Source organism: Typopeltis vanoorti, unplaced genomic scaffold, assembly GCF_054136105.1.
Source record: "Typopeltis vanoorti isolate ZY-2024b unplaced genomic scaffold, IOZ_Tvanoo_1.0 HiC_scaffold_1233, whole genome shotgun sequence".
NCBI classification, from domain to species: Eukaryota; Metazoa; Arthropoda; class Arachnida; order Uropygi; family Thelyphonidae; genus Typopeltis; species Typopeltis vanoorti.
Window position 1 is genome coordinate 10555 of NW_028327933.1, and position 11438 is coordinate 21992.

Sequence of the window (11438 nt, forward strand, 5' to 3'; positions counted from 1 at the left end):
GCAGAATGGAACCCCTCCATACATCGGTCAATTTTTACAGTAGGTAGGTTCTTCGAGAAACATTTCACTTTAGCCAGCGTGATCAGCCATGTTTTTCCCACTGCTTTGGCTGCCTTGTTCATCTGATCTGATCCCTTGTAACTTCTGGTTCTGAGTATTTCTCAAAGACAGGTTTATCAGAATCATCTCGATAATTTGCAGGGCTGAATGATCACATAACTTTGTTAATGGATACACGATTTTTATAACTCAAAAAAGTGGAGAGACCTGAATAGTGTGGGTAGCTGGAGGCCCACTTCCTTGGCTGATTACAAGCTATTCACAAAAATGGTGTGTAATCATCTGAAATTGGTCATCGAAATGTGGTTATCAGCTCAAGTGTACGGAGATCCGGGTAGTTCGATGGGACTCAAACCTATTTGTCATAAGAGATCTTACTCGCCTCGCAACGAGCAAGGAACTTCCATTCGCACTCGTGTCAGAGGATTTGGAAAGAGCCTGCGATAGTGCGAAGCACAACTACTCCAACTATATCCTAGAAAAAGTGGGTGTGGCTTCTTGTAAGGAAAATAATCGAAATCATCTAGAATAGAACAACAACACCATCTATGTCCATAAATGAGTTCCTCTCTGAACCCATTCCCGAAAGCAGAGGGGTTTGGCAAAGCGATCCCGTGAGCCTTCTTTTTTCTCTAGTACTATGATCTTTTTAAAATAAAACTGACGAATCTCTAGCAGTGACAGGAATACCGCTGCTAATAAGCGGCAAAGAGTAAGACTGTCGTGTATGCTGATGATATTATTGGAAACCTTCAGGACTTCGATGCGATTTCCATTTTCTTTGGCATACTGCGATTAGTCTAGCGTGCTTAGTTGGTCTTCGCGCAAACCCAGACAAAAAAAAAAAAAAAAATGAAAACCTTCGGAAAATTCTGGTCTACCAATCTTCGGTATGGTTTAATTATCTATCTTTCAACGGAAAATCCACAGTCATCAAATCCATAATAATACCAATGCTGTTACACACACAATCAAGTTAATAAACATTATAGACGCACAAGGTAGAGTCATTTACATTTACTAATCGACTTCACAGGAAACACGAGGTTACCAGAATTTTCCTCCATCTCCCCCCCCCCACACACACACACAGACAAGGAGAGTTTGCCATGCTGATCTTGAAATATTCCTATTTTTCGAACACTGATCGAACCATAAGGAAAGCACTGGTAATTACTACTTCAATTGCTATTGCCTAATTAAATACTTTATTTGGATAGTTCCAACCCTGTTTTGGGACCACTGGTCATGCTAGACCATGTGCGGAGATGGTGCCAGAGTGGTACTATACAATATGTAAAACAGTAAAAATATTTCTTACAGATGGCGTTCGCGTGCTTCAACTTAGTCCAAAGCAACTGATGGAATCTTTTCGACTTCTTTGGTTTTGAAGGGTCTGATCTGGGAACGAATTAAAAGGTACTCTTTACGAACATCAAAAAAACAGCCGGGACAACCCTTTCATCCTGATTTGGCTTGGTGAATCGCTTACGGTCGATTCCAGGTGAAACTAGTAAAATTATGATAGGGTCCTCGACCTTGCGACAGTTTTTTTTGCGAAGTGTGCCAAGCAATTGAAACTGAAATTTGGCGGAGACTGGCCGAAGTGCTTATGATTCCGTTGTCCACTTTCTAAAGTGGTACTATTGCAGTTTCCCCCACCGGTAAGAAAAAAAAAAAAAACTAATTTTTCTGATCAATGTTCTAAAATATTACATATGGAAAATGCATAAAAAACTCTCCTCACTGAGGAATCCACCATCAAATTAGGGAATGCGTCTCCACATATGTCCGCCGATTCCTTGAGCAAGAAAGATAGCTCTTGGACGAATAACAGTTCTTAAGGAGATGGTGTAGGCCACCAACCATATGTCAGATAACACAAGAGGAGAGTCAAAGTGTGCATACATTTGTAACACTATTGTAATTATTATTACCTTTTAATCTCAGATTTTATTAGTTTTTTCTTATTTAATTTCATATTTTCCAGTGTAGGAAGGGTTGGCCTGAACATACCAGGCCTGCGAAGCCCAACATCCAGGCGGTTGTGAGTTACTTAAGGGTGAGATCTCCCAGGCAAGTGGGATTGTCGTATCTCGGCCACAAACAACTTACCCAAAAATAACTAACGACTTTTTTTATTTTTTGGCTAGATGGGCGAAGCAAGAATGCTTTCCATGTTCTCCATTATTTGTAGAGGACAATGTAAAGATGCAGTGTTATTGAGCTATGAGCTCTGATCATGGCAGGAAGGTAACAGCAATAGCCGAGCCTCAGTTAGAACTTCACTGGCTACAGCATTGCCAACCATTACCATCCATGGTACCCATTTTAGTCACCTCGCGACATGCATGGGCTGCATTGGAGCTATTCTTATCGCGGCCACCACACGGGGAATATCGAACTAACGACTTTTCTTTGATGTATACAATTTAAACAAAACACATCATAATTTTATTAAAGTGTGTAAATATATATATACAGTATTTTTAGTAAAATAAAAAATACAGCCATTTAAAATATTATTTTGGTTTAAATCATATATATAATTGTAAAATCATATTATTTAGTTTTCATAACAACATTTAGGTGGCAAAAAAATTTAAACATTGTTTTTTTTTTTTTTTTTTTTTTTTTAATTGTATATAGGGCATTTTGTAGCGATAAAGGAAAATACCAGTTGCAATAAAATATTATAATTCACATAAATTTCAGTATATAAAGAGGGATCTTTCAGTACATGATCTCATATTTATTCTTGATTCATTGAAAATATTCCTAATTTGGCCTAGCAAAGTCCTATAATGTTTGTACAGTACAATTAAACAGATTGTCAGTTATTAAGCTGTAATTTATTTAATCCACATTTTTACAAAGGATTACTATAGCATGTTTCGTAATTCTTAATTATTTAATAAATTTATTAAAATAGATTAGACAATTTTTTCTTTTTATAATATATTTTTACTTAAAGATAAATACACTTCTCAGTATACATGTTAAAATTTTTACAAATTATTAGGGATCACATTTTTATTACAGTGATAATTACAGTGATAAAAACGACCGTGAATCGTTTTTGTCTGGAGAGTGCACCAGGTTTCTTCGTTTAGAAAACCTGGGTCTGAAACCTATGTAGTACTATGAGCACCTTCGTTAGGGATTTTCAACTGAATATGAGTCAGACAGTGTCATAAGGAGGTGATGGTTTTTCCCTGCCAGGAAATGGCGTTTTTCAGCGAATAGGCAAAGCACAATGAACTTACATCATGGTTCTTTCTGCTATAACACCAATCAAAACAAAGTCACGGCCTTAGTCTACTCAATCATTTTCCTGATTAAGACAACTAAGCTTGGGTAGCTAACTGGAGAGGGTCTCTGCTTTTTTACCAAGTGACTGCGCATTGTAATCTTCAATAATGGCACGAATGCTTTTAAAAAGATGTAGGTAGGTCAGTGGCGTAGCTAGAGCTGTTGTCATCCCTGAGTTTGTCGCCCCTCTCAATACACACCAAAAATACCACAAAAAGTCAAAACGACGTAGTGGGAAATCAATTAAAACGCTATGTTTATTTTTCAAGTAAAACTTTAATTTCAACATTCTAAAATGTTATTTTTCTTGCTTTTCTGTTAGCAAAATCGTCGATGACTGGCGAAGTCTATTTTATAGTAATGCAGGTAATTCTTAATCAATGTTATTTTGAAAAACTTCTCTCACAAGTAGCAACACTTACAGCAATTGTGAGGAAAATTTGCTGTAGTATTACGATAGTTGGAACTGTCTCGAGACTGCATTTTAGAATAACTGCAAAAGATCAAAAATGTTGAAAGTGCCGCCCGGGACGGACTTCCCCCTCCGCAACCCCCCTTAGCTACGCCACTGAGGTGGGTGGATGAATATGGCTCTGTAAATGGCATAGTGAAAGACCATCATTACCTAGTTTATTGGAGGCTTGAAAATAAAAAAAAATCACATTTTATTCATAATTACATATAGAATTAACGTACTATAGATTTCCAAACTTTTATGGTTGTGGCCATAGAGGACATGTGTTCTGATGATTTAAATATTCTATTTAATTTTTTTTTATTATTATTTTATTTTATTTTTTTTTCATAATGGATTTCGTAAGAATATTTTTCGGAATCTGTCTTTTTATATTTTATGTGGAATGCACACTTGCACCAAAATCTGGACAACTCCATAACCAGGTGGCGTTGGCAAACAACTACTTTGCAGTCAATCTACACAAAGAGTTGTCATCGGAAAAAGGAAACCTCTTATATTCTCCATTTAGCTTGTCAACAGCCATTGCTATGTTGTTATATGGGGCTAGAGGATCGACAGCTGTTGAAATTATGCAGACGATGGGATACAGCGACACCCATCTTAAAGAGGAAGAAATACCGAAATCATTTAAACAGTTGCTAGAGCTGATACTATCGTCATCTAACAAATACACCCTTCAAGTGGCCAATGCAGCATTTTTTCAAAACGACTTCGATATCAATCCAAATTATGTCCAAGGGCTGAAGGATTATTTTAAAGCTCTTGCCAGAAATATCGATTTTAAGCAAGGAGAACAAGCAGTAGCCGAAATTAATTCTTGGGTTGCAGAAAATACGAACCAGAAAATAAAGAAACTCGTAGAATCTCTGGATCCTGACACTGTCGCCATGCTTTTGAATGCTGTTTACTTTAAAGGTACGTGGAAGAAGCCGTTTGATCCCCAATATACTACTCCTGCTCCATTTTACAATAATGGTTGCAATCCGCCAGTAAAGATGTGTCCATGATGTTCATGTACCACAAAATATTTCCTTATGCATTCATTAACGAATACAACTTAAAAGTATTGGAGCTTCCTTACGAAGGTGAGGACATCGTGATGAGGATTTTATTGCCAAGTGAAATCGATGGTCTGTCTTCACTGGAAGAAAAACTCTCCAAAGAACTTCTCAATGAAATTGACAACACTCTGAACGAAGTTATATTGGGAAGAATCATGATTCCCAAATTTAAATTCGAATACACCAAAGAAATGAACAATGTTCTCCAAGATATGCAAATGAGAAAGGTTTTCGGCAATGAGGCTGATCTCGGTGGGATTAGTGATGCTAATTCACTTTCCGTTTCGACAGTAATTCATAAGGCTTTTATCGAAGTGAACGAAGAAGGAAGTGAAGCAGCTGGGGCGACATTAATCGGAATACCAATATCTATTAGTCGTAATATATTCGTTGCAAATCATCCATTTCTATTTCTTATTGTTGACAAGAGAAATGGAATGATCCTGTTCAGCGGAAGAGTCAGTGAATTGTGAGGAACTATGCTTTAGTAATAATTAATAAAGAAATAACACAAAAGAATTCAATTTAGGTCATTTACAATAATATAACACATTTTATAATTTATCATTCTGCACAGGGAAAATTTTATATTATAAGACTTTCATAAAATTATTCTACATATTTGTATTCATACAGTTCAAATAATACAAATATGTAGAATCGTTTCATGATTCTAAAAACCGTTACTACAGCAACAAGTGACTTGCCCAGAACTTAATTATATTTATACATTTCAATAAATAAAAGCAAACCGTTACTATAGCAACACGCGGTTTGCAGAGAAGTTTTAATTGTGCTTATACATTTCAATTACCTTGATGGAGCTGTGTTTCTCTTAGGATTTCTCCATGAGTGCACGCCACAAAGATGCCTCCAACGATCTCGATCTTGATCATCTCTCTTCCATGTTATACCCATAGATTTCACTATTGGTTCTTCCCATTTTGTAGGTGGTCTTGTCTTTATTCTTGGTTGCCAGTTGAGTATTCTATATGTCCATCTGTTATCCCTGAGTCTGGCTATGTGACCTGCCCATCTCATCTTGCTTTCATATACTGCAGTTACCACACCTTTTATGCCTGATCTCTTTCTTAGTTCCGTTGTTCCTAACATGTGCATTTTTGCTGATGTTACAAATCCTGCGTTCTATTGCAAGCTGAGTTATTCTGATAATTTTTTTTCTTTTCTTGTCGTGTTCCATGTTTCTGATCCATATGTGATTGATGGAAGAATATCACTACTGAATAGTTTTGCCTTTGCAGAGATTTCAAGATTTGGATCAGTAAATGTTTCTTTTAGTCTGTGGAATGATTGCTATGCAGCTTTCTTTCTTTTTGCTAGTTCTTCAGATAAACAATTATTCATTTTTACTGTCTGTCCTAAGTAACTGTAGGAGTCAACTTGTTCTATAGGGATGATATCAATACATAGGTGACTGTCATTGTGTTCCATTGTGATCCATTTTGTTTTTTCTATATTCATTTCTAAGTCTGTCTTACTGCTGTTTGTGTATATTTTATCACCGATTTCTTCTAGATCTTTTGGGTTGTGGGATATCAGTACCAGATCATCGGAAAACATAAGGATTTGTAGTTTTTAACTATCTATGCTTATTCCTCCATTCAGGTCTATTTTTTTCAGAATATATTCTAAAGTGCTGCTAAATATATTCGGGGAAATCACATCGCCTTGATGGACCCGACTCTTTATATCTATATTTATAGGTTGATCAAATAGTATTATTTATGTGGTCTGATTTTTGTTAATTTCTTTTATCATGTGGATGTAAGTAGGATCCACATTTATTTCCAATAAGACACTAATGACTGCACTGTGTTCTATGGTATCAAATGCTTTTTTTAAATCAATAAAGAGAAAACATACAGGGATTCGGTATTCTCTGCATTTTTCTGTTAGCTGTGAAATGACTTGGATATGATCTATTGTGGAGAAGCCTCTTCTGAATCCTGCAGGCTCTCTACTGGAGTTGTCTTCGAGAGTGTTTTGGATTCTGTTCAGTATTATTCTGTTCATTATTTTATATAAGTGACAGAGTAGACAGATTGGACGATAGATCTTTGTCTTCCTTGTTCCCTTTTTGGAGTAGAAGTATGTTTTTTTTTTGAGGTCTTCCATTCTTCTGGAATCTTTCTTTCTTTGAAGTACCACGTGAATCTGGCAGCCAACGCTTTGAAAATAATTGGTCCACCTTGTTGGATTTCTTCAGCCTTAACATGATCAAGTCCTGAGCCTTTACCTTTACTCATTTTCTTAAGGGCATGTTCTATTTCTTATGGAAGTACATCTGGTATATTGCTTGGTTTTAGAATAATAGGTTCTGAAACGTGGCACTTAGTTGCATAGAGATCATTATAAAAATTCTGCACGATTTCCTCTATCCTTTTTCTATTAGTATATTTTTCTCCATGTACAACACCAACATTAATGTTTTTAAACTCTGTAACTACAACACTTCAATGTGATAAATATTTATTTTTTTTTTGTCGATCTCGGTGAAATCTGATGTTTCTGCTTGCATCCTCGAAGCTTTTAATGAGCATATTTGAGGATGACACCGATTAGGTATATGTATTTATTTTATTTATTTTTTATTGATTTGTTTGCTGTGTTGGAACTAGGCTAATGTTTGGGAGGTCAATTGAATGAGCTTAAAGATCTCTGATCAAAGTGAAATTGCCGGTATGATCTGGTGTTATTGTATCTGTCTTGGTGGTTCGCATACATTTTTATTGTGGTCTTCTTTGTGAAAACTAATTAGGAGACTTTTTTTTTTCACCGTGGCAGAGTTTCTATGTCTTCTATGCTTTTGATGTGTATCGGCTTTGAAGTTTGTGACTTCCTCAAGAATATCTTGGCATCTCTAATCCACAAAAATGGGTAATTTTTTTCTGTTTTTGCTTTTTTTGCTTTTTTTTTTGAAGGTTGGTCTTGCAATGCGTTCTCTTGTCTTGCAATAATAATTTTCTTTTTCTTTTTTTTTTTTTTTATTATTTCTCAGATAAATTACATACAATTATTTTTTACATATATAATATTTATAATAAGATTATTATGAATACAATTGTGCGTAACAAATACTTACACGTACCAAATGATTTTTTAAATAATAACAATAATAATAATAATTTTTTTTTTTACATATTGAGTGACTTTATTTACAATAAAGATTATACACAATTTTTGAATATAGAATATACATAATATATATATATATTTTTAATAATAATAGTTTATGATCTCTCAAATAATTACATGAATATACTAGTATTTAGGCAACAATGTAACTTTATCTTGCAAAATGGTTCAGTAAGAATTATAATTACTCCTAATATCACTATCATTTGAAGAATTTCTCATTGACACAAGAGTAAAAAGCGTGTATCTTTACCATTAATAATAATCATAGTAATCGTGTTTATTATAATAAGTTAAACAATATTACTTATGTTGCAGTTTACATAATAATAATTTTTTTAAATTTAAATTGTAAATTAAATATATAATTCTAGTGGTAATTATATATAAATATATAATTACCACTAGAATTCATTACAGTTAAGTTCATTACAGAATGTTAAGTGAATAATGTTAGATAAATACTACTTCTCGGATGTAACTCAACAGCACCCTCGAAGCTTTGTAATTAGCTTATCTGAGGGTGATACTGGTTTTATATATATATATTTGTTATTGATTTGGTTGCTGTGTTGGAAGCAGGCAGATCTTTGGGAGTCAAATAATAATAATAATAATAATAATAATAATAATAATTATTATTATTATTATTATTATTATTAACATTTAAAACAGGACAGATACCAAGTATGCTAAAGACCGCCATAATCACACCCATATACAAACAAGGAAATTGAAATTTAATCAGCAATTACAGACCCGTAGCAACATTGCCAATTATCAATCAAATTATGGAGCTGATCGTACTGATAATATGAAAGAGCTCAGCATACACTGAGCTCTTTCATATTATCCTTAAAATACAATATGGTTTTCAGAAAAATAAGGGAATAACATCTCTCTTGGAAGACTTTACAGACGTATTTAATACCGCCTTAGACAAAAACAAAATTACTATGGTAGCCTTCATTGATCTAACTAAAGCATTCGATACACTTACACATCAAACCTTGTGAGAAATTCTGAGGCATCTTGGAATAGACGGGCCTTTTCACAGGTGGTTTACAAACTACCTTCAAAATAAAAAGCATATCACACGTATCGGGCTAAACCGAAGCAGAGAGCTACCAGTAACCTGTGGAGTGCCACAGGGTGCTGTACTCTCCCCAACTCTATTCAACATTTCACGCACAATATTAATCAGCTACCACTCAAAGGTAAGATATTCCAATACGCAGACGATACAGCAATAATATCCATCCACAATAACGCAAGCATAGCCCAAACAAATATGCAACATGACATAAATCTGATCACAGACTGGCTCACGAAAAACTCCATACACCTAAACTCAGAAAAGACAAAATTAATGATATTCAGAAATCCACTGACTCGCCCTGTTGATAATAAATATATAACCATCCAATCCCAACATTAGAAACACAGAGAATAGTAAAAGTACTACAGTCACTAAGGTCAAAATACGATACCTTGGAATTTACTGCGATGCAGATATGAACTGGAATAGCCACATAAGCCATCTACTCAACAAACTCCGAACTATAAGTGGCAAACTCTACTGGGCCTAAAAACACTAATATACAAAGCACCATGCCAAAATATACTAAGATACGCTATAACAACGTATGCTTTCTGTGCACCCTACAAATTAAATAGATTAATGTCGCTACAGTACAAAATGATAAAACTGATCTTTGGGGAACAAAGAGAAAATAACTTATATACATTGCAATGTGAGAACACAAAATATTAACAGCAAAACGTTTATGTCACTATGCAGCTTTGCTAAAACATTATTTCGATGCCAACTACAGGACAGTCATAAATATATACCGTATAACAAGACCTCAGAGAACTAATTATATCATATAAATGCAATAATCACTACGGAAAGGCCACACGAAACGTCTATATCCCAGACATGATAAACAAATTACCTTTTGAACACAGAAACCTTACAAACTACAATAGCCTGAAAAGAGCTCTAAGGACATACTATGAACAAGAAACACACAACCGAAATACCATACAAACTTAATGAAACACAATATATTCGTTCAGGCTTCCAGTTCCGCAATGCATCAGTAAATTCCAAGTTATTGTGTGTGTGTTTGTGTGAGTGAGTGCGCGCGCGAGAATTTCTCAATCATAGATTTCATAGCTTCCCAACACAACAAAAAAAAAAAACAAGAAACAGATAAGCTTCGAGGATGAAAGCAGAGAGATTAGTTCTGATCCAAGATGTATCATAAGTAACCAAGTGCATGTAATGTACGTATCACATGTAAACCAAAGTATTTAATATATGTATTATATGTAAACAAATATATGTAACGTAAGTATCATATATAAACAAATCTAAGTAATGTGTCATATGTAATCAAATGTGTGGTAATAACTGTAACAAAAGTATGCAATATAGAGTGATTATATCAAAAAAAAATCTTCAAGCAATTAAATGTAATTAAAACTGCTTCAAGCAGGTAAAGCCATTGTATCTTTTATTTTGCAGCAGTTTATGCAACAATTTTCCATGCTGTATTCTGTTAAAAGCCTTAGCAAAGCACAAGAGTATCATGGTGTACCCATTATGCTTGTCTACCTAAGTTGTAACATTAATATAGAACGTGAGCAAGTTGCTAAAACATGACTTGTCCTTATTAATAAGCCCATGATGTTCGTTGCAAAGTAGAGATTCTCTGTCAACCCATTTATTATTATGCGCCCTAACCAATTTTTCAAAAATGTTCACCACCACTCCTCAGATACTTACTATTCGATAGTTGAATACGTCGCACCACCCTTGTGCAATAGGATTACCATACATGCTTTCCGCTCAGGTATAATTTTCCCTGTTCTGAGACTCATATTAAACAGCGCCCGGTCAAGGGAATAGACAACATTTCCACCAATACCGACTTCACTATCATACACACAAACATAGAAGTAGTATAAAGAAACACTGACTTATATTAATAATATTGCTCAACTACACCTTGACAAACATAGATGCGCTAATACTGACAGAAGTTGCAATAAACTACACAGAAATGTACGCATTAATAATTACCAAACCTACAACTTATGTAGACGAAACAAAAGAGGAGGTGGCATTGTGGCATTTATGAAAGAAAATAACAGCGTGACCGTAAAACAAACTCATTTCGAACATGCGGAAACACTAATTTTGGAAATCACAAATAGCCACAAACATAGTATCGAATACACAATAAACATAACATACAGACCCCCAGATAATAATCCACTCAGCTTTCTGCATGAATTAGAACCATGGCTAGGCGGCATCGAACCTCGTACAACACAGAGGCTCATCCAAATAGGAGACATTA

At 34.7% G+C, this 11438-nt stretch overlaps 1 pseudogene; it reads left to right on the forward strand.

The window, feature by feature from the left end:
* The first annotated feature begins 4179 nt into the window (after positions 1-4179).
* LOC150092226 (intracellular coagulation inhibitor 2 pseudogene) lies at positions 4180-5384 on the forward strand (annotated as a pseudogene).
* Positions 5385-11438: the final 6054 nt, after the last annotated feature.